Genomic DNA, 26747 nt, shown 5'->3' with positions numbered 1-26747 from the left:
TCTAGAACAGTATACAGTGTTGTATACTGAATTGTGAAAGTCTGTCTTTAATCAACACGTTCACCTGAAAAGCCATGGAGTGTACCAAAATCTCTTATGTGTAATATAGGATGCCTTGAGAGACTAGTTCTCAACAAAGAATAATTCTTGACTGAGATATCAATAAATGAGTATGAACTCAGATTCTACAGTGACAGCCACCCTCAATGACCAAAATCCAGATATTTTGGTAAAACATCCGATAATTACATTATTTGACAGGACAGTTACACTTAAGATGAGACCAACATAAACTGATTTCTATTCAACAACAATGGAAGACATCTCAGCAATCACTTTACCATGATCAGAAGATACAAAATAGATTTCTAAGTGTAAGAGATAAAATAAACAACCTAACTGTAATTATTATAGTAGTGATTCTGGAAAGCCCCTATCACCAAATGCCCCTTAACTATTTTTTTAGTTCTAAATAATGAACAAAACCCACAACTTCTTGTGAAGGTTGGTGTAAAACTGGTATGCAAATAGGTTATCATCTTCAAAGTTTGCCAAATAAAATACATTTGAATTTAAGAAATAATATTTTACGGCAGAGAAATTTCTCCACCAGCTATGCAAACTTTAACATCAACAGCAGTACTTTTGTCACCAATTATGTGTGCCCACAGTTACATAAGAAAGGTATTATTCAAAGGATACCCATGTCAAGTAGTGTATTTTCCCTACATTCCTGAATCACACTAAACAGTTTGTGGGAACTTGGGAACACTAATTTAGAAACAATATTTTTCTTTAATTTCTTTTTTCAGGTAAGTGTAACTAATGAGACTTGCACTGCACTTGGTGTTTTGAAGTCATCCTGAGAGATGGATAGGCCCAAACAACTACCTTGTCTGACAGAAAGATAAATTACATCATATATACAGAGAAAAAATTCAGTGAAGTAGTGGATAAATAATCCAACAGAACTTTGATTCCTGTGCACAATATGTCTCAACAATTGATAAACTCAGGCACCATCTATTTGTATGGAAAAGTGCTTCTGTTCTTGATAGCTTGTTTCTGTCTTGCCTAGCCTGGATTTCAGTTGGTGTGTTCTCACTATTCTACTAATACTTTTCATAAACAAAATGGCCTTGAACATTTTTCTAGGTAAAGCAACAATTCAGTCTAGCAGACTGTCAGAGCCAAAATCTTCCCAGGAGGGCAGTTAGTGCCCTCCAGATCAGCTTCCTGAAAGATCTGTCTCAGAAGCCCCAGTAGGCCTTGAAGATCTTTGGGAACCGGCTGGAAGAAGCTCCTGCCTCATTTGGCTGGGAGATGGATCCCAGAGTGCATTATCATACTTGGTCCACGACAGGACTGCATTGTAGCTATCAATCTCCACCCTGTGGATGTGGATTTGATCCTGACCTCAGGCACGCCCCATCACAGTGAACTTGTCACACCTGGTCCTTGAGTGGTTCCCCCAGTCTGGTGCTGTTGGACAGACCCTTGTCATTGAGGCTGCTGCCTCTGCTGGCCTTGCTGTCATCCTGGGCCGCTGGCCACCCTCCCCTAGGGAGCAGCACCTGCCCTAGGTGCTTCCTTAATCAGAAATACAGACTTGTATTTAAATCAAGGAATAATGCCTCATTAAAAGAAAAGAAACAAAAACAAAAAAAAAGGAAAAGGAAAAAAAAAAAAGAAAAGCTAATTCAGGCCATGAATATATTTATTGTGTATGATATTTTTAAAATAAAAATGAGTTGTAACTCCTTCCCAGTCATCTTTTCAAGATGCAATAAGAAGGATGGGCATCTACAATGCTTTAATTTGGTCAAAAATTAACGCATAATTTATTAACAAAATAGCTCAGAGTGTCTTATTAGCAAAATTTTAATTTTCTCTTTTAAATGCAGTGGTAAAATTAAAGCTCATGGAAATCTCTCTGGTACCCTTAGAACTTTTAATGCCAGAATGAGTAACTCAGTGATAGTCTATAGGAAAGGGCAATGAAACACTGCTTAGGAGATGAATCATTTCTATAGTGTTCTGGCCAGGCTTCCTCCACTCTCCAGATATTTGCACACAATAAATACATATGCTTCACTGTAAGTCTTTAAGAAATTTCAGGCAACCCAGATTTAATAGATAGTTACATTACCTTCCATGAACTAATGGAAGAAATTAGAGATATATAATTAAATTTCAAAGGGCAGATTTTGCACTGGAAACTTATTGACACAGAAGCAAAATTGCATATAAACCTTATACAAATGAGAATTTTGAATCATACTTGTACTATTGAGTTATATCTGACAATGCATCCCTATTAGCTTTTAGGAGGACATGCTCAAAATTTGATTTGCAGTTTGTTCAAACACTGAGGCCAAGCTCAGCAGTATGATGCTGGTATATCTATGCTGTGTTTAGTATACCATCAAATACCATCCAGACAGGCTGCCTACAGTATGCTAGTGACAGCTCTCGTGGAAGACAGAAAATAATGTAGACATATTCAGTGACACAGTTATTTAGTTAGTATAAAACTGTCATAGCCATTGATTTCAACAAATCTTTCACAATAAACCAAATCCAGGAACTTCCCAGTGGTTTTTTTGGTATCGTGTTTTGTGATGCTCAGATCTTCACCACAAAATCCTGTGAATACTCTGGAGATAATTTCTCTTTCTTCATCAAATATGTCATTCTTTGTTCTGTGGTTTTCACAGCACTCAATGAAAGAGAGAAAAATTATCCTTTGAACCAGGTTCTAAACTCCAGAAGAAATAACTAATAATGGAAAGGACCATAGACACCACAGGGAAAAAAACATTTCTAGCATTCCTAAAAGTCCTTTTACCATGTACTCCTACTTACTTTGTAATGATTGCATGTTTTCCCTTCGGGCCCACTAAAGTATTTAATTGCAATTACACTCATTTACATAGCAGATGATGCTAATTGCTGGTATTAGTTACCAAATGTATGCTTGTATTGTGAGGGTAAAAAAATGCCCTACAGAAAAGAAAAACGACTATGCCTCTAATTAAGGAGCTATGAGTCAAAGTGAGCTTGTTCAGAGATGTAAATATAGAATCAAGGGCTTTCAGAGTTCTGCAGTACATTTTATTATACCACTAGTTCCCATATTTCAGAGATAACACTGGCAGACCTCATAGTATACACAATGAACTATTCTCATTTTCTCAGAAGCAGGGATGATAAGTTCCACATAAAGGCTCAGAGAGAGAGAAAGAGAGAGAGAGGGAGATTTCTAAAATTTTTTATTAGAAATAAATGTGAATCTCATGTCTGGAAGGTTCTTTGTGTATAATAGATACACTGAAGTTATTATTTGAAGCAGTTTCATCACCTATTCTTTTGGGCAAATTCCCAGGAAAAGTCTTTTTTTACATTATTCAGACCTCAAACTGTTTCGTGTCAATGGACTTCATTTTGCATGCAACTGTACACAAGGACTTTTAAGATACTACACTACTAAAGTGAATGTAAGAAGCATGAGATCAAGTGGAAACCCAGATGGATAACAATTTCAGCTTTTGGCCTTGAATATCATTCCTAATATACAGAATTCTTAAAAGATTTGCATCTATACATCTTTCTATATACAGAGAGAGAGGGTTAGTCCCGGATGGTGAAATGAAGATTTGTTAATTTTAGTTAGCTTCAGGAGGTCACAGTGAGAACAGAAGTGTGCCCATCAGTATCCTTTGGACAGGGTTGAAAAGCTCCCTATACACATTTAAAAATTAACACTTTATCAAACTGTGCCTTAAATTTTTTCCTTTTCCTGGAATTGTACCAAAACTTGACAGCAGTTAAGCTGTGGGTGTGCAGAAGCACTACATATGATATTTACTATTATATTCCTTTAGGTAGTTTCCCATTTAGTCTGCTATGTTTTGCCTACATTTAATATTGAAATTATTCTGGTTTTGGAATTTGCCACTTTGTCTTTCAATTTTATTACAAGTTTTGGCCCTCCACAAAAAAAAAAAAAAAAAAAAAAAAAAAAAAAAAAAAAACAAAAAAAAAAAAAAAACCACGCCACTGCCATATAAAAAAATTAATTCCAACCTTAAAAAAGTGATTTCGATTTTCTGTTGCCTTTCATGTAATATAATGTAAGTACTGTTAGTATCCTGCCATTCTCATAAAGACTTTAAGTGATTAAGGGCTGATAAAAATGAGAAATATTGCTTTTGCTGTATTAGTTTTGTTATTCCTCAATGCTGCTTTATGCTAGTTTTAGATTTATCAGTGTTTGGTTACTTACACAAGTCATTTCATAAAATGAGACTGGCTGTGAGCCACATTATCAGCTGCTCTCTATTTTCTTTCTGAAAAGAAGACAAAAAAGTTTTAAACCCCCTGAAATACATTCCATGGATGTCAAGGTCTATGCCTTCTGAGTGCCTATTCTCATTAAAAATATACCTTTGTAGGACTAATCCCAAATGGTTTGATGACAGAGGTCATGCAAGTGTCATTTTTCAAACCTGTGTGAAAATCCATTTCGAGCCATCTTTCCCTCTTATATTTCACCTCATTTCTGGAGCACTTATGCAGCTTACTTACTTAGCTAAAGCACAAAATGTAAACAGGACATCCTCTCCGATAGGAGATCCCAACATGTTGAAAAGTATATGCCTTAGTTCTTAATCAGTTCTGGAAAGTATCCCAAGACTTCCACAAAAAGATACTGTTTCTGTTAATGTGGAACATAAACTTAGCCCTTAACATAAAACAAAACCAAACAACATCTGTCCTTACAGTTTGATTGTTTGTTCCATCCTAGTATAATTATTCTTGCATGACAGCAGCCCCTGCAGGCTATAGCCTTGCTTACTCTACTTTGCCCTGAAAGCACGCCCAGCATTTAGAGATGAAAACACTGTCAGAACTAGTGAACATTGTTTTAGAAATGCTTAGTGCTACAGCAAAGTCACATTTTTATAATTATCTGGGATTTTTTTAAATAGCATTTTGTCAATCCAAGTTGACCAAGAAAGATTTGTGCTTCCAAAAACCACAGGTCTCTGAAGAAATCTCAGAAGATTCCAACGGGAAAAATGGTCATTGTGGAGAGATCAGTTTTTCACCCCCGCTGTTCATTCACAGGAATAAGGATTTCTTCTTATGTTTCATTCTTATTTTAAGGTTTCTTTGCAGTTTTTTTAACTAGTGGCTATAAAATCTGAAATGGGCATAAGAAAAGGGATGACATGCTCTAGTCATTATCCGTGCAGGTAGTGCAAAGACAGTAAAAGCCAAAATGGGAAGCAAATGCACTTCCAAAACAAAAAATTACTCAAGGAAGAAGGGTACACATCAGAAGAGTGCTATTTCTCCAATTATAATAACTTTTCAAATATTTTCAATAGACTTGGCACTAAAGCAACAAGCAGTTTAATCCCATTTGTGAACTAGTATATCCCTGGCTGAACCTGTAACTTTCTCTGGTCTCTGGATCTGCAGAACTCGCCTAGGGCAGTACTACTTTGTCATAGCCACAAAGCTGTCTCTCTCTCTTGAGGGATATATGGTTTACCTGGAAGACTGTCAGATCTAGTCAGGTGTGAAATCTTGGTCCTACAGGGATCAAAATAATGTAGCCTAATCAGAAATATCTAACACCAGAAACAGATTGTATCTTTTCTGCACCCTCTCAGTGGCATGATTCAAATCCTAGCTCTGATCACACAAGGCTTGGTTAAAGTTCACAGCTAAAGAGCTGACTGAATTATCATTGTTACCTGTGTGTCTGATCACAAAGTTGCAAAGGTTTTCTGCTATAAACATCATTATGATAGTATTTGTAGCCCTTCCCTACCTTTTTCTGTGCTGTTCACACAGCATGAAAAAGTGACACCCCTTGTTTTTGTGATAAATGTGAAACTTCATGGCTCCTACCATGTCTAGTTTCCCATTGATAATCTGTCTTTTTTGAGCACCATGGAGTTGGTGAAATGGCTCTCTGAGTCAAAGTACTCCTCCCATTTCATACAGTATTTTTGCTCTAAATCCTCCACACTTTCTGTAATCACAGAGGCTGTGATTTCCTTTTTCATTTTAGATATCAGTTGCACATCTCAAGCATAAAATTTAACAAAGTAAAATAGAGTATTTTCAAAATGGAAATGAATAGTTGCTTTAAGGTCAGCAACCTGATCCTAAAGTTTGTTTATGTTTCAGCAAGAAAAAAAAGTCACTGAAACTAGAGTCAGCTTCACACACAGTCTGTGTGCCTAAAAAATTGCTTTAGAAAGGGATGGAGCTTTTGTTAAGGGACCAAATTTTCAGCTTTCCTTATAAAAGTATACAAAGGACCATTTGCCTCTAAAGACTCATGGCTCCTAGGCAGATTCCTCACAGTCACAACTTTCTTTTTTTAGGAGACTCACTGTGAACAGAAGCCACAGGTCATAGTTAACATAGACAATAGCCCCAGAACTCTCTGCCAAAATTATAAATTAATCACCTAATAACTACTTTTTCCAGCAGTGACCCAAAAGTTAGCAATAAAAATTATTAATATTCCATACCTTCTAAAAGCAGTGTTGATTCTATCTCTGCTTTTGCCCTTGCAATGGAAGGAACACTGTTATAAAGGAATAGTCCTCAGTTTTTCTCTCCTCTATTTACCTATGCTTAAAAGCAGATCATGGGATTTAGAGGACAGATGACCCACAAGCTGTAGATTGTAGTTCAGTCACTTCTGTGTGAGCACTGGCTTAACTCATTCAATATTGCCATAGTTGGTCTGTAGTTGGAAAAACAGAGAGCTAGAAGGTAAAGGTTTGGTAGTGTCACCTTGAAATTTGTCGGTAGCCTAAGTGTCATTGTGCTTTTTAATGATAATTTCTTTGTCACTCTTTAAAATTTGTGGTCTTTCAATTGCAATATTGCAAGAACTAGCCCTGTTGAAACACTCTTCTATGTATGCTATTGGTAGGGCTACGACACCACAAACAAGCTGCTGTTTCAAAAGTGCTATTTTTGAAAAAATAAGAATAACAAAATAAAAGAGTAATTTGATTGATTGTTTGTTTAATCAAAGAGCCTAATTATTTTAAATTTCATGGTTTTAAGTTCTTTACATATCTGTCAAGTCTTCATCAAGGGAATTATCCCTGTCACATCTCCACTGTATTTTTGCCATCATTTGTATTCATTGGTTCATCAAAAATTGGACACACAGTAAACAGGACTTGTAATATCTGAACATCTACTAATTAGCAGGGGAACCATACTCTTTTTGGGTTTGTGCCAAACATCTGAGAGCTGGAAGTGAAAAGAGCTTTCCCTGAGAAGGCCTTCAGCAGCAGAAATCTCTTACAACCCATAACCCTGAGAGACTAGAAAGAGCTAGCACAGGCCCCAAAGAGCATCAGGTTCAAAGGGATATAGGCAGGGCAGCCAGGGGACACGCTGATTCTGATGTCCCTCTTGAAACTTCCACTCTTAGGACTTCCATGGAAGTGCCCATGGTGAGTGATTAAGTGGGCTTTTCTGTTGTGTATCCCTTCAGCAGGACAGCTGCGGAAACATCCCCTCCCCTCTGTAAAATGAATCATCCCTGGACAGAATGGGCGTAGCTGTTTGTGCATCTCTTATCATACTAAGGATGCGCTAAAATCTTGACCTGCAAACCACAGGACCACCCAAACCTCTAGCAGCTAAGCTGAAATTATTCAGTTATAATTTATCTTGGGAGGTTTCCTCTGCAGTATATTCGCCCTTGAAGGAGATGAAGAAAAAACATAAATTTGTCCATTTAATCTAGAAACGAAATAAGAAGATCAATTATATTGTAAAAAGCTCTCAAAAAGTGAGATTGATAGCACAAGGCATGGTCTCCTAGATGCCATACTCAGAGGAAGATGGAGATGGACAAAAAGAATTACACATAGTCACTTGACACAAAAGAAAGATTAAAGACTCAAAAATGGGAAGTAGAGAAAAGACCACATGTAGAGCCTGGGAAGAAAAATTAGTCCTGGCAAGAAGCGTTTGCATGTCTAGACTGTTTCCCCATAGTACAATTTTCCAGACAAGTAAAGTTTGTAGAGTCTAAATCCTCCTCCTTGTCAGCCAAAATTTTTCTCCTTGGAGATCAGCATACAAATTGGATGAGAGCCTTATGTTTTGGCTGAAGGTATTGACATAACTCGTGAAGATAAAGTTGTTGGAGAATGTACTGTGAAAAATTTCCAACAAAAAAAAAAAAGTTAAATTTCCATTTTACTTTCCTTTAAATGTTCATGGTGGTTGCTGTTCACAACTAAGAGTATTTGTAAAAGTCAGAAAAAAATTACAAAATGTTTTACAAGTTCTGAAAAGTTCTCATCATATGCAATGTTTCTACTTTAATAAATTGAAGCTGCTTGCCAGAAGAAATCTGAACCTGTATATAGGACATTACAGTAAAATATGTGTTCAGAAGGTAAAAAAGTGTTTAAATAACAACTAAAACCAGGTATTTCTCTTAGATTCAGCACATCACACAGTCAGTTAAAAGTGAATGCTATAAACTGGAATAACCAATATCTTCTGATAATTCACAGCAATATTAATTACATTGCTTGTTAGTACTGGGGGTTTTACACCAATAGCTGAAAGATATGTTTGCTGTATATCATGCTATACTTGAAGAAAACCAGAACGTCTCTTTCCCCTTAATGAAGAAAAAAGCTAGAAGTCAGAAGCCCAAAGAGGTACTCCATATTCTCACTGCCAAAGAATATGTGAGAACTGTTAACATGAATTACACGATTCCTAAGGGCAATCAAGAGTCATGAGGATTTGATACGTAGCAAGGAGCATGACTTATTATTTGCCTGCTTATCACAAGACCAATTTTATAAATACACTGGTCTAATATATCATGGGAGTAGGGTTTACAGGACTTCTGACTACTCAGAGAGACAGTTAAAGTCAATAGAAGCTGCAGGGGTTCAGCTTCCTGAAAATCAGTCACTGGTAATGTAAACCTCTATCAAGCATAGATCGATAACAGGTTTTTTGAGCATAAAATATAAATGTCTTTTAGAAGATGACAAATTTAAACATACTCAGAACATGTAGAAACCTTTTTCTCCCCTTTAAACGTAAGCACAAACACATTTTAAACCTAAATGCTTGTAGAAAGCCAGTTTTTTTCCAGGTATCCAGCAAAAGCTGCATATGTTCAACAAAAAGCAGGGATCAAGTGCCAAAACAGAAGAGCATTTTTGGACAAGGATGTACTGAAAACTTATTATCTCGTAAAAACAAAGGGAAATCTCTTATGTCAATAGCACCCAAGAGATGTCCAGGATTGATAGGTCAGAGCACCCTCATTGCCTCTTTAGGAATATTCAACTATAACCATTTTCCTTTTGGCTGCACCCATTTATCCCTACTCTTTCAAGTACTCGCTGAGTACCTGAAAATTTTGAAAGCCCTGCTCCTGCAATACACTAGGCTGCACCCAATCCACATTTAGTGTTCCTCAAGATTTGTACCTTGCACCTGCCTGGTGTTGTCCTTGGCTTTCCCTCAATCTATTGAGAGCTGCCTGTGCACAGCAGGAGAAAGCATAAACCCAAAGCATATGATGAAGAGCTTCAACAGATGGGCTCTGGCAGATCTTTCTGCACTACTGTAAGATTTTACCCACAGATGACTGCTCTGTTTTTTGCTTTAACTTACAGCCCTATGGAAGATTTAGCAAAAAGCAGCATGTATCCACAGCTGAGCCCGTGTTCATCTTTACTATTTTCTCTGAAGGCTATGCTAAGGCATGGGCATCTATCTCCTTTATCAACGTCTTCATCCCTAAATCTTCTTCAGGAATAGAAGACATGCAGACAGGTGTGATGATATACAAATTGTCATAATAAGAATGGTCAGAGCTTGTCTGACTAAGGCCCAAGATTAAGCTCAGCTTCTGTATAATACCAGATATATTTGCTACCTGGGGATTACAGGTATATGCTGCAGTGGCAAGGGGACAGATATCTGTGATTTAATAGCTGGTTTGCAAGTCTTTTGTGCAGTTCATAGATTCAAAAAAGTAAATGTGGCTACCGAGAGGGAGAGAAACATTAATGGAGAGAGACACACACACATAAAGAGGGAGCGAGGGAGGAAAAAGAGAAAAAGAGGGTATGGGAGGAAAAAGAAAGGGACATATTCCATGAGTACATACATATCAGTGTGATATTATGTAATGGCTTCAATAACTTCCCTACTCAGGAGATTAGGAATGTCATTATTGTTTTCCTAACCTGAAAGTATTTTTCTGGGAAAAGGTGAAAAAGGCATTCTTTTTGAAGTTGTTGTGGGACTCTTAGGCGGCATTGTCTTCAGTTATATGTATATCCATGTATCTATGTAAACTGCAATTTACAAAACCATTCTGCTCCCCAGCCTATTGGCGGACGGAAGGAAGGAAAGAGATCAGTGGAGAGGAATGTTTAAATAGCTTCTTGTTTTTTACTCACAGGACAGATGGCGTGCAAACGAATGAAAAATAAAACCCCAACTGACACTGTATAGCAGCTGTGCTCAGTGTCAACTATAGGAAGAAACGTGGTCCACTGGATAGACTGTTTTACTAGAAATGAGGGAGCTTGGGTTCTCAGCCTAGTTCCCTACATTCAGATTACTGTACTTATGTAAAAGAAGTCTCTCTTTCTCGGTTTCTTCATTACCAGAATAGAAATATTTAGATGCTTTATGAAGAAAAGGACAGAGTAAATGAGGAGACCTTAGTTTTTGTGGGAAAGCAAATTGAAAGCACAAAACATTTTACTTAACTAATGAGTGGTCACGTTGTTTACATGAAGAAAACTGGGCTTTTTCACTGCTCTACAATTTTTTTTTTTCAGTAATCAGCATTAAAATGTTGTGATACCCTTAGTAAGCTTAAGATTTTGCTCACAACTCCAACAATATGAGGTTCATAAAGTTCAAGGTATGACCCTGGAAAAAGAAGGAGCCATGAATTACTCATTTCCTGGGGAGTTTTACATTTTTTTTCCAGAAGGCCAAGTTTTTCCTCTTTTGGTCTGCAAATTTGGTCTGTAATGTGGTTGATTCTCTTCTTTTTCTAGTTGCTGCGCTGGTATTGTTCTCTTCAGACTATGTCATTACATGCCAATCTTTTTTGCTTTAAAGATGTTTTGGTTTGCTTGTTTGTATGCTTTTCCTTCTTAGCCATTGTCCTTAGGCCCCAGGAAGAGGTCACATAATCACTGTGATCACTGCTTAGTCTGAGAAGACACAACCACCTCCCTGCTTGAGTCAGAAGACAAAATTGATGTGAATTATTTTGGTTTCCAAAGATTCAGGGCTCACTGCAGGGATTACCTTGATTTTGACTGGTTGCAATTTTTTCAAAACAGAGTGGGAAGACTTTCTCATACCTGCTATACTCTTCCCTATCAAGCCAGTATGAAAAAGCCATGTTAAATTTTCAGACTAGCAGTCAAGATAACATTGTGCCTCTCTCTGATGCTTTGAAGGCTATCAGCATAGAAAGGAAGCATGTGCAAGTTTAAAGCTGCAATGATTGTGTTCAGCTACTGCCTCTTTGATATACCAGATCTTCTGTTTATCCACTGGATTTGTGAGGGTGGGGAGGAAATATGGCTGTGATATGATTTAAGATGGTAAGTAAAAGAGTAAGAGAGTTCCCCCTCCATTCTCAGATTCTCCCTTTTCTCTGAAGGACTTCAAGACTAATTCTCTTCATGGGGATTTACACCTGAATGAAAGAACACCTGTACTATTGCATTCTCATAGATAGTAATATGTATCTAATTTACATAGAGTTTTTTGTTTATTAACGTAAGGACACAGTTAATTTATCCTGAATGTAGCAGTTAAGTATGATGAGGTTCAGGGAATTTCTATGCTGTGAAAGATATGTTCCATAAATTAAATTCTTATTAACTGGCTTGCGTAGTATGCTTGTGGCATAAAGGGCCATGATATCATACAATGGCATTGATAATAAAATAGGACACAGATTTCTTAATATTATCCAGTGAAGTAACTCCATCATACATCATGTTATCAATATTTAAGATTCTCTAAGAATATAAATGATATCGGCACTACATGTAAATGTAAACTGCATGTGACATTAGACTAATTGCTATAAAATAACTGAAGAAAACTTGTTTATTATTCCAGTAGTGGTGGAAGTGATGAAGTGATGCAAATGCAATGTTTATCATACTGTACCCATTAAAAGTTATGACTGCACAGGAACATTTCTCAGTTAAATGGTATGTGTCAAAGAAAACTCTGCACCAAACAACAAAGAAAGGAATAAATTTTGTTCCATCATCTTTTTCTCTTTTTTTTCATTTTTTGAACTGGATCCTCAGTGTAGCCCAGAGGATACTTTATTTATGTCCCTGCAGCTCAGGGCCTACAAACCAATTAATCATGTTTCTGCTGTGCCTCATCTGCTATAGATGAATGACCCCTCCTATAATTTTCTGAAGTCTGTTTGCCATTATGTAGATTAATGCAATAAATACACGTGTGCACATGTGTGTGTGAAAAAAATGCATTTATGGAATTTACTGTGTTGTGTCCCACAGCCAATCCATACAGAATTTCTAATCTAGCACTCAGTAAACACAAATGTCTCTCCAGTAGCACACAGAAATATGTTCTATTAAGTCAGATATTTTTTAACTTAAATACTATAAAATAGATATTAGCTTGCACTGTCTTTTGATGCAGCAATTCAAATCAGATGTATAATTTCATGTTCCACATATATTCCCACCCCTCATATATTGGTCTTTTTAGAAAGCCTAGAATAAAGTAACAGACCTGGATTATTTTGGGTCTCTGCTGATTTGCTCTACAAACCAATTCTGTAGAATTTTGAGTTTGTATCTACAGCTGAATGTGTTTTTTCAGTAAGTATGGGAAAAAGGATAAGGTTTCAGAAAAGGGTAAACAAAAGGACTGCAAAACAAATTCTGCAAAAAAAAAAATCACAAATAAATTAATAGTGAGGGATAGCTTAATCACTAAACTTAAAAGGTTTATTCATATGACCTTTCCTGCAAGTACAGGAAGATTTTGTCTTGCCCAAATAACCTCTCTGCCCTGAGCAGAATGAGTCAAGTTTGTATTTAAAATGGGATTGAATATTTCCAGGGTCAAGTTGTTTTATTTATTGGCTGGTGAGCTCTATGATCACACAAGCAATCTGATGGAGTACATATTTGCCAGTCTTCAATGTCTTACTAGTTTTAGTTTAAAAAATCCAAAAGCAACAAACAAATGAGTACCAACCAAGCTGCTCCTTAAAAATGCTAGCTTTTGAAGTCTAACATTCCTGCTTGAAATAGTCATTAAGGCTTGTTTCTGTAGATATTTCCAATTCTTCAGGTATGTTCCATACACAGTTTAAGTCATTTGATTTATAAAAAGCTGGAAAATACTAATGAACTTATGGAAAAGAATGGCACAGCATATTAACTAAATTCATTTAAGGAAATTAAGTAAGAACCTCTCAACAACTTCAGCTGCTTATATCTGGTCTAGAAATTCAGTTTTTGCTCTCAGTTTTGGTCAGCAGCCTTCCTCACTGATGAAGCTATAAGATGATAATGTCATCCAATAACTATCACACCCTTTCCTGCCATTTGTCCAGCGCAGGAAACTGAGGGTTTTCTTGTCGTGTGGACAGGGAGGAAATATCCAGCAACCAAATACTGACCCTTGCATGCAAACAGGTCCATATCCTCTTCCCGCCTGACAACTTCCTTCCCGCCTGCTAGGAACAAATCTACTTTTCATTTTTCCGGAGTTCTTTATACAGGCCACTCAGAATGCCCTTGGGTAGGGACAAATATTTTATTAATGTAAACTTCATCTAGCAGCTGGATACTTAGGGCAGCCAGGCCCAAATTCAGAGTAGATAATTGTGTGATTCTTTTAACTATAGTGTTGCTGCAGCTGAGTCACTAAATGCTTTGTGCCCGGAACTCATATGAAGGGTTTACTGGTGTATCTGACCTTAGCTTAATGAAGATATATTTGCAATTCTGACATTTTGTGAAGGCTAAACTCAGGTGAGATGAATCCAACTGTGTCTTTCCACAGCAACTTTCAGCATAAACCAGAAAGTAGAAGTCTTTTTCTGGCAGTGAAGAATGGAGGTTTTATCTCCTGTCATGAATTTACTGATCAGGTAACAAAACAACCAACCAGCCAACACTCAGCTGACAGTTGATATCAGAGATAGCAGTTTCATAGGGCTTTATTTTTTTCTGCATTTACCAAAGTTATTGATTCTTTGAGTGAAAACTTGATTTCAAAATACAAAAGGAAAGTCCAGGCCATTTTCTCTCTTATTCCCACTCTTCAGTTATCTGGGAAACCTCTACAAAGGTTTGCCAGTCTGTGCTGTTGGAAAAACCTCAGAAGTCAGTAATTAAGTTCTTAAGAAATTCTGCCTCAGTCCCATAACTACTTTTCATTCTAAAGCTAATTAGTTTACACTTAGCCTGTATTCATTTTTTAGCAGTTATATCTATACACCTGAAACTTCCTGTTTTTCTTCTGCTTGTGTAAACTACAAAATTAAAATATTTTCAGGAGGAATTCAGACTGACATTTGTTAAAGTCTTTTTCAAAAACTGATAGCAAGAAAAAAAACTCTCCACCTTCTTACCCAAATACGTATAAAAGTCAAATCATTAAGTAATGGAATTTTCATAATTTTTATAGGGAGACTATATATAAAGTGTAATTTATCAATAGTATATAGCTATTAAGAAATGTTATATGAAATTGATAAAAAGAGACTTAATTGTCAAAGGCCTTTTACCTTTCAGGCCAACAGAGGGAATACCACAATGGCAATAAAATCTAATATGTTGCATTATTTTGGTAGAGCAGAAGAACAGTACAATTGTTTGGCCTGTAGTTCTGTCCATTCTTTCATTTGTGTCTAATCTTCAATTCCTGTTTAAAGTATTTTCAGCTGTTGACTTTCAGCATTGAGGTAGCTGAATTTCACCATTAAATGTCAGAGACTGCCCAGTAGAACACATTGTGCATAGATATCGCATTACTTCTATCACTGTCACTTTATCCCTTAAAAACAATAATAACATGTTAATGCAGTTACTACTTATGTTGGGGTTGTGCCTGGAGAGAATCAGTCAGATGAAGGCAACAGTAAAATAATATAGATAGTAAGTACATAGCTGTAACTCAAAGTGCAGCACAAACAACATTCAGAAGTCCTCTATTTTCGTTATATCTCTATGCATTTTGTGATACTAAAAAAAAAACAGAATTAACATGTATTTTACTATTTATAAAGTAAAGCACTAAAATGGATAGAGCAATTACTTTTTCTGTCAAGCTTAAAAGTTTACTCACAGTTGTCAAAGGCAGCATACTTTGGAATTTAATTGTGCCCAGGAGAAAATGTGTGATTTTTGAAATTTCTGCTTGAGGAAAAAAGATCAAAGAATAAGCCCTGTTTCCTAATTTAGACCTTAAACTTTACCTACAACTTCATTACATCTATGTGTTAAGTAAATATAATATAATGGGGGAAGACACATGTCAGAAGCCTTCTTTTCTGTAATCTAAATTATGTTGTAATTCAAACAGTGCTATTATGATATTTGAAAAAATTGTAAACCATTAAATCTTATACAAAGATGGATCCAATTTACAAGTGAAAATATTAATAAAACAAATTGTTGACCTGAAATAAAAAAATAAAAAATTAAAAAAATAATGAAAGCTAAAAAATTTGCAACTTTCCTAAAACTGATGATTAACAAGTCACTTTTTTTTCTGGCACTATTATTACCATTGGCTTCAATATGCTTTTCATTGGCATGTGCTCCAAGTCAGGATAGTGCATTTACAGAGGTTTGATCCAGCAGCAGTTTTCTATTTGATCCAGGAGCAGTTATCACCATAATTCTACCCTTATTTACATATTACCTATACATTTTGAAAAAACTAATTTCTTAAGTCAGTCTTAAACCATTTCTTCTTTCTGCCCTTTTTTACACCATGCTTGTCTCATGTATTAATAGAGAACATTGATGTTCAACATTTCACTTACTCTGATTACCTCATTAAGTTCATATCTATGGGCTGCCACATTACGTTGTGTTAGACTGAAAGTTTTCTTTTATTTTTAAGGACTTTCATGCTTCAACATCTCTCTCCATCTACCCACTGCAGATGCCTTGGACTGTTACTGCACTTCTGCAGCTCTTTCCCAAGGACTTGTTTTTCTTTATACAAATTTAAGAAATTGGCCATGTGATATAGACAGTCTGATTAGATGCCGAAAATAAAGAAAGTCTAAAATTGTACTAAAGAAATTATTTCTTTAGCTAATAGTAGAAGAAACTTAAAGCGAATACAATTTCCTTTTTCCTCCTCTTTGTTTGACAGTCATCTTCAGCTTATCAGATATCTTTCTTGGGTATATAAAGTGCTATAAAAACTAGCTGTAAGAAATATCAAGGCTTGTAAAGATAATCATAACTTCACTTAAAAAATTAATTACTTAGTGATGAAGATAGCTTTTTTTACAGTTCTAGAACTTTATTTTGCTCCATATTATTCCAGTGTGCCAGTGATCAAGCACATCAGTGATTGAACTTCCCATTCTCCTCTTCTATTTTCTTGTTAAAAAAATAAACTAAAAATACAAATTTGAAATCCACAATGTCAAATTGCATCAGCTCTGTAGTTTATACTTAGACTGAGGCTATCAAGACAGACACGTCTATCTGTACCAATGTAAAAAGAAGTCTCTCCCAAAGTGGCTGAGATATCGAGCATGAGCACTTGTGTAAGAGAAACTTGCCCATTTCTGTCCTGTACATAAGTAAAGGAATAATTTCTTTTACTGGATACATTAATCTAATCACTTTCAAAAAATATTCCCCTTTTTAGGGAAAAGGATAGTGGAAACCAAACTCTTATAATATTAAAATATGTACTCTGTGCATGGACATATAAAACTGACTGGAGTTCTTGTGTGTAATATTTGTGTAACAATCAGTAATTTTTTCCCCCTAAAATTATAAAGCCTATTGTGTCTGTAATAAGCTTCTCCTCTAAACCCACCAACATGCACTCGCAGTGAAAGAGAGATACTGAATGATTCACACAGCATAATTTTCCAGGAGAGTGCAAAAATAATAAAAAAATTATGTCTTAAGTAATAAAATAAGCAGTATTTTGTGAAATTCTCATTGGCACACAGATGCATTTCAGTGATAAATACAATTTTTTTGAAATTTAGCTAACTGAAGCCTGATGAACAAGAATTTCTGTTTTGATTTGGTTCCTAATGAACTTGAACTGAAAGAAATGGAGTTTTGAATTGCAGTGATAAAAAATTGATTTCTGCCACATGAGCAAAATTGTTTATTTTCAAGGGTGACATAATTAGACTCAACACCCAAAACCAAGGAGAATACATTTCAATACATTATCTGTACTGCTTAGGTCGTGAAGTCAATCATAAACTTAACTGAAAGAAAACATTTCTTGGAAAAATCAAAGAAAGTACTACTGAAATGACATAGTAGCAGAAGAAAGCTTGGAGTCTTTCCATACTAATTTCTGATTATGTGGAACAATGTCAACAACTCAACAGAGCACTTGCCCAACTAGTACTTCTGGCCAATTTTCTTCTCTCAAAAATACTGAAATGTAACTGAAAAAAAAAAATTAAGGAAATTCTGCACTTTATAGGATCTAATCTCTTATTCACTGGAGAGTTTAAAGAGCTTGTATAAAATATCAGAGATGACAAAAAATTCCATATGGTCATTACTAATAGAGTGTTATATGGTGATGCAACCCATCGAACCGCGAGAAAAGAACAGCAGACCTGGAGGTTATATCAGAAATCGTTCAAGGGTGAAGGCCTGCCACTGGTAGCTGCAGAGAAAATGGTACTGGCACCATACTCTTTCTTTCTAGCTGTGGAAGCTAGAATTCAAATATGCACAGACTCCGTCTTTTTGTTTAACTATCATGTTCATTCAATTTCGACAGCCATCATCAGCTTTATGGTATGAATTCCAACTGGTTGGTCTCTTATCAGAATTAGTTTTGCACAAAGTTCACTGTTGTTTACTTATACTTTCTGATGGTTTAGGATCTCAAAGGATATAATTACCAACACTACTGGTAGTATGGACCAACTTTGTATGAACTATTATCAGATATGTAGGAGAGAAATTTCAGAAGCCATGAAGGTGACATAATCAATCATTCATCTATGCTGCTCCTGCTAATTAGATGGTATAAACAAAATGGAACCTGATCAGGGTAGAGAAACTCTGCACTTCCATCTGTCATTTCATTCCTGCCTGTTGGGATATCTTATTCAAAAGAAACACAGACTCTGGAAGGAACCCTGTCCACTAAATACATTTATTTTTTAAAATAAAAATGTCTCCAACTGCCTAAGAAGCCTGATGCTAACGATTAATGCTAACTGACTACTATTCTACCTGCTATCAAGACAAGTATGGGCAGCCTGCACAGCCATTACAGAAGTACACAAAAATAAATCCTGTGGTTTTAATAATGTAAATGAGTATTGCTGTTTGTAATGTTTTTAGTCAGGGTAGAGTGCAGTTGGCAATAAAACTACCTATGTCTGCTCGCCCTTCACATCACCATCTTCCTGAAGGAGGTTTGCGAATCATTAGGGGCATTCTTCAGAAGAACCACGCTTTCAGGCATGAGATTTATTACCCAGTAGGAGTCGTCTATATGCAAAGAATTCTTTCAACTACCCTCCCTCCCAAGGACATCTGATGAAGTAATAACCATTTTAACCTGCTAAAAGCATTTCAAAGGAATGAAAGAGAAAAGATGTGTCAATGGGAAATGGCTGAAGTAATGTCCCTGTAGCTTTTAGAAAGGCAATGTTTGACAGATGCCTGTCCCAAAAAGAGAAGCAATGTTTGTGTAATTTTTTGGATAACCTGTGTCATCCAGGGAGATTTGAATGAATCTGGTCTCTTGTATTCAAAACATGTTAATTCATCCTTACCATGCAGTGTGCTCAAGCAACTTACTCCTGCAGTTTGTTTCTTTGTGAATACCTTTAATGCATAATAAAGCAAAAAAAGAATTTTAGCTTAGTATGTCAGAGGTTTCCAGGAAAAGCTTGAAAAATCAATAATGTAAAAGCACTAGGAATTTGATTTAAAAGGTATGCTACTTCTTTAGTGCCAGTCATGGTTTAAGAATAGTACTTCTCAGTTTAGGGCTCCCAGTGAAATTTCAAACCACACAGAAGCCTGCTCACTACCCACCCCCCTCTCCCCCTCTCTCTTGCCTTTACTTTTCTCCTCAGGAATTGGAAGCACAAAAAGTAAAGGTTATGGGTGGAGACAAGAACAATTGACTGGAAATAGTGATAAGATAAGAAAAAACCCACCAGCAATATTAATGAGAGAGGGTATGAGACAATAATCACTTGTACATCATGGAAGCCCCCAACAACAGACTACTGGACCACCATGCTTTCCTCACTGCTCCCTCCATCTGGGAACTGGTGTTACACAACCACTCCTGCCACCTTGGAACTGGCACCACTCTCATTGACCAACAGGAACCTCTTCTCCATAGAAGAGACTCTTCCTGCCTCCCCTGGAAATGACATGAAGTGCTAAAGAGTAACTCTGGGTCCTTGCCATGACCCCTGCTGGCAACTGCAAAAATTAACCCTGTCCTGGACAGAACAGGGCAGTGGCTCTCAGCAGAGGAAAAAAAAAAAACGGTATTATTTATTCATCTGAGAGGCCTACTCACTATTACGTCAAGTCACTTTGAGCATGATAGGAGACATCATTTGCTAACTCTGTTAAATCTAGGCATCTAAAATAACTACTGCTGGAAACTGAGTTTCCAAGAGGGCCTGGAATGGTCACTGGGACCACAGAAGTTCAAGCTTTAGAAATCAACTGCACTGATCATTTCTTCCGAGTCTTCTGAGAACGCATTGATGCATGGTTTTCCAAAAGACACTGAGAACTGAGCTCTTTGAAACTGATTTTTGTGTGATCAATGTTTTTCATAATTAAAGTCACTATTTCTTGACATACATGGGGACAAATCCATAATAACTGACTCAAATGGACAGTGAAATAAATGGCTAAGTCAAAATTTGATATTCAGAATTTCCTTTTCAAGAATAAATAAATAATTTCTTTTATGTCAAAAACTGTATACAAATTCATGACCAATAAAATTTTTACCTGTTAAAAGATAGCAGAATGCTATTTCTAATTCTTTTTATGTTTAAATATAGCATTTTTTTTCAAGTAAACATTACATAATAACCTTTTGTAGATACACTACAGAACACGTCATAGCTGGACTAACATAATGGAGTGTTACGAGCTATTAAATTAATAAGTCATACTGAGGAAGAAGTACATCAAAGGCTAACACACTTTCTGATATGCAAGCATGCATTACTGTGTTACTTTAGGAGTTCTGGCATATGGAAGGACAAAATCTGCACTAACAATCTTTACTTGTAACATACCTCTCTCTGGGCAAGGGGTAACTAAAAACTACATCACTAGAATTTCCAGTTCAGGCTCAAAGTTGATATAAATGATAAAGTTGATAAAAATTATCAATCACCAGGGAGTTTTTCTAAATGGCTGAGTGACAAAAAAAGTTAATCTAGCTTTCATGATTAAATGAGAAGGGGGATGGTGTTGTGAAAGGAGGAGAAACTAGCAGACATAGGTAAAGCTGTGAATGCTAACTTGTGTGTCTTGATCTTTATTTTATTACACACATAATAAGCTTCTGGATTCTTGACATCCAAACTATGCTAGTTATCAGTCAGTCCTATTGATTTATCAATGAGCTAATTACAGCACCACTTTAATTTTCTCTGTACATGGCCAGAAATGCATAACTTTCTTTGTGATATACAAAACTCCTGTCTGCTCCTCAATTTTTTCTTTTTTTCTTCATTGAAACAGTAACAGTCTTGATTCTGAGTGATGAGTTTGTTTTCAGTATGGTTCTAAGGTATTTTGAGCCAAGTATGTGCAGGTTTGGGATCATGCATTATAGTATGTTCACATCCAATGACAGGATAATCAATGACAGGATAAATTGTTGTTGGATAAAGGAAGAACTATAATAACCTTACAGAACTGAACGTTTCTAGAAATTGTGATCTGCCACATACATAGTGCATTTTAAACATGTTCATCTCTGCATTTCTAATGCCTATATTTTCCTAGTGCTAATATATGCTATGGCAGACTTGTATAATGAAAAGATCAAAAAAAAAGATACAAATGCTGAAAAGTCTATAAGCTATTTAATCACAGCTCAGTTGTTCATCTGAAAGGCATCACTGTTGAGCAGGGTGATGAAGGAAGGATTCATGTGTTAAGACATATTATTGGGAATCTGAAGATCTGGCTTCTCTTCCTATTTCTTCAGAAGATTTTATACTCAATCTTCAGCATATCATTTTGGGGTTGAATCAAAGCCAAACATCATGACAATCTTTATTTCTTGGTGTTAGAAGTTTTGTTGTAATGGAGATGGGTAATGGTGATGAAATTGTACCAAGGATCTGTTTTACATTTGTTGTGATGTGCTTTCATAACCCCAGATGTCAGAAAGTGTATGTGATGCATTTGTTACTTCTGTTTTGTTTCCCATTTTATCATCAGCTAGAGGACATAATGCATTTTAAGAAAGGTTTTGAAGGAATACAGTAAAAATACATGAAGAAAAACATACTAATGCCAGTTCCCAGCAAATTTCTGATAACTGAACCATTTTTTAGACACACAAGAATATTTATCATTCCAATACACTAATTTTATGCAAGTTTGACAAAAAGAAAAATCTAACCTGATATTTTATTAATTTTCAGGTTTTGATAGAAATACCTTGGTGTGATATACTGCATAAATACTTAATATCAAATAGATACTTAACACTTATTAACTATATGTTGGCTTTCATCTTCTATCTTTCCACATGCACAGGAAATAATATGATGATCATTCATGGAGGAGCAAAAGTGGATAATGTCCATGACCTTTTCAGTCTTTATATTTTGAAACTTTTTCAGCTTAAGAAAATAAAGTGGCTTCAAGAGTCTTAAATATGTGTCTCCAAAACCCTTTTGAATTCTCTAGAACAGGAAATGCAGAATCCTCTACTTCTATGTTGCTCCTAAAATAATTGATGGATAAAAATATTTACAAATAGAAACATTACCATTGACCCACTCATAAAGTCTTATACACAGTTGCATTTGTAAAAAAAAGAAAGAAAACTGTATAAAAAGGATGAATTTATAGCCTTTAAAATAAAGAAAAAATTCAAAGCAAATAATGTAACGTGTTCCAATTAAGATGAAATACATTGGTTTAGTACATCAAAGTCAAATTCTCTCCTGAAAAATTACTTTAAAGCAAAAATGCGTTCTGTGGTAAGAAAAATGGTTGAAGATGCTGTTCATGTACATTTAAGGTATGGCATTTGCAAAACATCTTTACTGCAGTTAGCAAAATATTTACTTTAGCAAAGACAATCAACAGCCGGCCAGGATTAAATGATTCAAGAGTTCCATTTTATTATCTGTCTCCATTTTACTTTTAAATATATTTTTGACAATCTAGTTTTCCATCCAGATAAATTAGACTGAGGTAATTACAATATTCTTATGTTCTGTGAGAAATCAACAACTGAAAAATACTCTCATAAATATATGAAATTAATATTGTGAAAGGTATGCATGGATACTTTTGACTTGCTGCATAAAACTGACTTGCACATGGGTTTTTCTTGCATATAACTGCAGTGTAAAAGATGACACTATGAGAAACCTTCTGACAAATTGATTAATAATCTTGAGCTGCTGAAGTTCAGCTGAGTGAGCAATTAAACATTCCAAACAGCAATGAACCTTCAGAGATAATTTATGATAATTTTATGCACAAGAGCTCAGTGGCTTTTTAATTTGATAGAATGTTAGTAGCATAGATTTCTAACAAGGGAGTTTCAGTGCTCCATACATCACTGAGATTACTTAAACATTTCAAATGTGGTTGATGAATGAAGTTTCTTGAAATGTGAGAAGATACAGAAAGTGTCAGAAGGTTGAGATTATTCATCATATCAATTATTGAAAGTGGATGCATTGACATCATACTCCCAGCTCATATTTTATGGCCATTATAAAGACAGAACAGAAATAACAGACTTGGTGAACTGCAGAACTGCCAGGATATCCAGCTTGTTCCTCCTTTTATTCCAGTATTTTGCTGTCACCACACAATATCAGCATTTCCAGGTGTTTCTTCCAAAGTTGTTCATAATACATAGCAGGAAAACAAGACCCTTTAAATACAATCAGCTAAGACCTGGAACATGGCACATGGTGTGATTCTTGGGGTTTTTTTGTGCAGGACCAAGAATAGGCTTCAGTGATCCTTTCCCACATCCTTCCAACTCAGGACAGTCTACAAAAAGCATCCCACACAGATTAAGAGAAAAAAGGGAGTTTAGATAGCCTGAGCAAACTACAATTAGTTTGCCAGAAATATAAATACTGTGTCATTTTCTGCTAAGGGAGAACAGGCTGCCCTTCATTCTTCCAGGTTTTTTTCTTGGTCTTTTTGTTGCTTTAAAAAAGGCTACATTCAAACAGTCAAATATTTTTAATTCCTAGAATATTTCCCATTCATTCTTTTATTTCTTGTTTTGGCAAGTAAAATATAATGTTTTAATCTTGTGTTTCTGACATACTTATGACAGTTGGAAACACAGTAATCTAAACTAAAGTAAATAATGTAAAGGGGCTCTTTTTATTGTATGAACAAAGATAAAGTCTCTGCTTTGAACAGAACACTGAAGCACTCAGATACCACATGTTTAAGAGAACAGACAGTTGGTGAGTTATTTGTTTTTAACACTACAATAATGATCCTGACAATAAATCATCATTTCACATATCCAAACAGTTATCCTTTCATTCATGCAAAGGAAAGAATGCTGGAAAATAAAGCTAAAAGAGGCAGAAAAGCATTTCTAGAAGGGCAGCAGCCTGTTACTTAAACTCTTTCATATGAAAGGTCATTAGTATAAGGCACTATTAGTCAACACACCCCTCAAAGCTCAGGATCCATGCAGACAGTTTGAAGAGTGATAGGTACGAGAGTGGGAGTGTTTGGACAGACCTTGTAGTTCAAATCCTACCTCAGACAGAGCTATTAGTCTTAGGCTAATGAAAAGAATTGTCTGACCCTTTATATATCTTCAACATTATTGTTTCAAGGGCTGATGGCACTACAGCTCAAAATGCGGTATTGAAACATATCAACATAATTGAAAATCTCCTACCCTTGATGAAGGCAGTCAACATTAGCAGAAGAATCACAGCAATTGGTAAAGAAATGAAATTTCATAGCCATGATGATAACTTTCTGAAACTCTCACTAGACATTACTGAACAAATGCAACAAAGCTGGCAAGCCACTTCTGTGTCCACCTAAAGACAAGTAGGACTGAATTTGTGGCATTGAGGTTATCATCCTTGGAAAGTTTCTTTCAGCTGAGTCAAGAGTTAGTTCCACTCACATCTAAATAAAGAGAATCCTTTTCCCAAAAGGATATCAAAATAAGTCCAAACACTAATCATGGAGGAAAATTCTCTCAAGAGGAAAGTAAAGATCTCCAAACTGTCTTAAGCAAAAATAAATTGCTGTAAGACCACAAAACTTTGAAAATTTGACCCAATGAAATGGCTAAAAAGTGTATTTTTATTTCTTCTACAGTACAGATGAAACAGTTCTCAAAACCAAAAAGTTGCTATATGATATCTAAAATTATACCTAAAATGATATTATAACCTCTAGTGCATTATAACAAAAAAAAAAAAAAAAATCAAAAGCATTTTAACTATCATGTCAGCTTACTCTCAGGACAAGGTATCTGCAAGCAAGCTGTTGACAAATTTCCATTATTAGAACCTTTTATTAAAAAGTTACACAACTTTCATAATTTGCAAGACTATAGAATCATGGAATATTCTGAGTTGGAAGGTGTCCACAAGGGTCAAGTCCAACTCCCAGCCTGAACAGGACAGTCACAAGAATTACACCATGTACCTGAGAGCACTGTACAAGTACTTATTGAACTCTATCAGGCTGGTGCTGTGATCACTTCCCTGGGGAGCCTGTTAATATCTTTGACCCTTGTTAAGAATTGGGTATTGATCTAGGTAAATTTCCATGACCTCTGTCTCAATTTAATGGTATACACTGTTAATCATTCTGGTGGCTTGAACAATCTTGTAATCTCACTTCTTCTGGGCTATTAAAATGGCAGTTGCCTGACTCCCTGGGAGCTTCCTCAGGAGGTGGACAGACTGGTGGGTACAAAGAGCACAAAAACTGACCTACATATCTTCTCTTCTAGGAATCTACAGCTCTCCTACCTTTATTCTGAAACAGCCTGTGATTATTATTTTTTACTTACTCAAAAGGGTCAAATTTGGTAAGAAGACTAGGCACTGATGTAAAATACCCCATCTACAGTTATAGTTCTACCACAGGTGTCATTCATGTCTGCTTTGATCCCACGCTCATAAATCTCCATGACAATACCTTCTGGAATGCAAAGCAGCTTAAATTGCAGTAACTCCAGAATCTGCAGAGGACTTGGACATCTCATTTTAATGCACTCAAATAATAGAAAAGAGAAATGGTTCATCTGACACAGGGACACTTCCTAAGACAACGTTTTCAGTGAAGTTCCAGCAGTTGGGCTTTTTCCTTCTTTTTCAGCTAAAATGTGTATGGAGAAAGAAGACTTAAAATATTTAATCTTCAAAATTAACTAAAATACAGTTATTAAGAAAATTATAGGAAGAGTGAAATTCTCATCTGAAAATGTGTGCTGACATTAGGAGAATAAATAAAATTAAAAGAAATTAGGAGAATAAATAAAATCACTGGAGAAATGCTAGACCTGCTTTCAGTGCATCAATGCAGCCCTACTCATAGAGACTCTTCTGATGTTTTCATAATGTGCCAATCAATGCTCAAAAGTAGAACTATTTGTTTTTATTCTTCAAAAGAGACATGCAAAACAATTCTGAAGTCCTGTTTTACTAATATAAGGTAATGAAAATAAAATATTAATAACACAGTAAACTCTACTATAGATATGAAAAGCAGTGCATACCTAACACTTGTACCTATAGTACTCTTTTAACAGTAATATTATTGCATGTAGCTTTTGGCAACTGCATTTGTTATTTTTCAAGCAAAGCTGGCAACAACTCAAAGGCATGGAAACATTGGGCAAACTCCAACAGCCCCTTTCTTAGGCAAGATGTCTATTTAAATGAAAGATTTAACCTACCTTTTAATAGGATAAAAATGAATTACGAATAGAGTATCTTAAGCTCACTACAAAATAGGATGGTCTTCTTTCTTGTACTATTTAATGTTTTGATTTCCCATTCATTGTTGAGGCTGTAACGAGCATCAGTTATTACATGGTGGCTCAATTCCAACATAAATCATGTAACCTCCTCCTCTTTATTGATTTATATTAGCATTTATAGATGGCACTCATTGTCTTTATAGCGCCTGAGATCTCACATTAATTAAGTTCAAATTAAAATAAACAATGAAATGCTGAAATATCCT

This window comes from Pyrgilauda ruficollis, unplaced genomic scaffold (assembly GCF_017590135.1).
Source record: "Pyrgilauda ruficollis isolate IOZ18807 unplaced genomic scaffold, ASM1759013v1 scaffold14, whole genome shotgun sequence".
Lineage (NCBI taxonomy): Eukaryota > Metazoa > Chordata > Aves > Passeriformes > Passeridae > Pyrgilauda > Pyrgilauda ruficollis.
The sequence above is the reverse complement of the archived record's forward strand: the minus strand, read 5'-3'. Positions refer to the sequence as shown.